The following is a 2,347-nucleotide window of genomic DNA, read 5'->3' on the forward strand; positions in this document are numbered from 1 at the left end:
GACATTTCTCAAAAAAAGACACACAAATGGCAAACATGCATATGAAAAAGTGACTGTTCACTAATCATCAGAGAAATGCAAATCAAAACTACAATGTGATATCATCTCACCCCAGTTAAAATGGCTTATATCCAAAAGACAGGTAACAACAAATGCTGGCAAGGATGTGGAGAAAAGGGAGCCCTTCTACACTGTTGGTGGGAATCTAAATTAGTACAATCACTATGGAACTAAAACTAGAGCTACCATATGACCCAGCAATCTCACTGCTGGGTAAGGAAGGAAATCAGTTATTGAAGAGGTATCTGCTGCACTCCCATATTTGTTGCAGCAGTGTTCACAATAGCCAAGATTTGGAGGCAACCTAAGTGTCCATCAACAGATGAACAGATAAAGAAAATGCAGGTTGGGTGCAGTGGCTCATGCCTGTAATCCCAGCACTTTGGGAGACTGAGGTGGGTGAACTGCTTGAGCACACGAGTTTGAGACCAGCCTGGGAAACATGGCAAAACCCTGTCTCTACAAAAAATACAAAAAATCAGCCAGGAGTGGTGGCATGTGCCTATAGTCCTAGCTACTCAGGAGGCTGAGGTGGGAGAATCACCTGGGCCCCAGAAGTTGAGGCTGCAGTACATGTATACAACAGAGTATTATTTGGCCATAAAAAGGAATAAGATCCTATCATTTGCAATAACATGGATGGAACTGGAGATCATTAAGTAAAATAAGCCAGGCACAGAAAGACAAACATCATTCGTTCTCACTTATTTGTGGGATCTAAAAGTTAAAACAATGGAACTCATGGAGATAGAAAATAGAAGGACGGCTACCAGAGGCTGGGAAAGGGTAGTTGGGGGCAGGGGGAGGTAGGGATGGTTAATGGGTACAGAAAAAAATAAAGAATAAATAAGGCCTACTATTTGATAGCACAGCAGGGTGACTATAGTCAGTAATAATTTAATTATACATTTTAAAATAACTAAAAGAGTATAACTGGATTGTTTATAACACTAAGGATAAACGCTTGAGGGGACAGATAACCCATTCTCCATAATGAGATTATTATGCACTGCATGCCTGTATCAAACCATCTTATGTACCCCTATAAATATATATACCTACTATGTACCCACAAAAATTAGAATTAAAAAAATTAATAAAATGCTTTGGATAACATTTTCTTAAAAAAGAGAGATGAGGTCTCATTCTCCTGCCCAGGCTGGAATGCAATGGCACAATCATAGCCCTCAAATTCCTGGGCTCAAGCAACCCTCCTACTTCAGCCTCTTGTGCTAAGTATTTTTATTTTTAGAGATGGAGGTCTATGTTACCCAGACTAGTCTTGAACTCCTGGCCTCAAGTGATTCTTCCACTTTGGCCTCCCGAAGTGCTGGGATTACAGGCATTAGCCACTGTGCCCAGCCACTCAGGATGCTTTTTGCCAGTCCATAGCCACTGCACAATCCAAAATCTTGTTCAGATACAATATTGTTAATTTTATAAAGCTCATGAAGTAAATTTTGAATGTTTATAAATCGCAAACTCCAGCTAAATAAGGCTGAAGCCCTTTATGACAGACTGTGGCAGGGAAGGATGAGTTTTAATGGGGGCAGGAATGAGCATGTCCATGGAACTTAGGATCTTAAATGTCTGGGTTCAAGAGTCAGAGTTCCCTTAAGCACGAGTGAGAACAGTCTGTTCTGAATGGTGTGTTTGTGTCTCTAGGAAGTATAGCCTTTCTCCTGGTTCCTCTCCCCAGTGTGTTGGGGAATTATGAGGAATGTTTACGTGTTGCCATTGGTAGTCTTGTGACCCAGCCAGGTGCTGCCCCAAAAGACTCTGGTGTTAACTGGTGACTTCTTGCCATCCTTTATCTGCCTTCTCTGGAGCACTTTTATCTTCTCTGTGCTGCCAGTGGAGAACCAGGTCCTTCTTTTACTTACCCAAAGCACTGCCAAGTTCAGGCTCTAGTTTTATCTAGACTTGAGGGAAACAAAGGGAATGACGATATGGGAAAGAAAACACATTTGGATGTTACAGATATTAGTGTTCCTGGAGTCCAGGGGCCAAGTCCCTCCCTGGGGGACTTGGATTGGCTATCTCTCTCCTTGGTCCCAACCTGACATCTTTTCTTGTCGCTTTAGGAATGTCTGAGGGAAGCTCCTCCTAACCTGGGGTCATACTCCATGTCATTCTCTGGACTCAGTGAGAGGGAAAAAAATTTTTTTAAATACTTTACTGAAAACCCAGATCACATCATCATAAATTCAAATAGGTGCAATTCTGTCCACAATGAAGGCAAAGTGTTACACTGATTTGAAAAAAGTTTAGCTTCTTATTCCCCCAA

Source organism: Colobus angolensis, unplaced genomic scaffold, assembly GCF_000951035.1.
Source record: "Colobus angolensis palliatus isolate OR3802 unplaced genomic scaffold, Cang.pa_1.0 Scaffold10, whole genome shotgun sequence".
Taxonomy (NCBI): Eukaryota; Metazoa; Chordata; class Mammalia; order Primates; family Cercopithecidae; genus Colobus; species Colobus angolensis.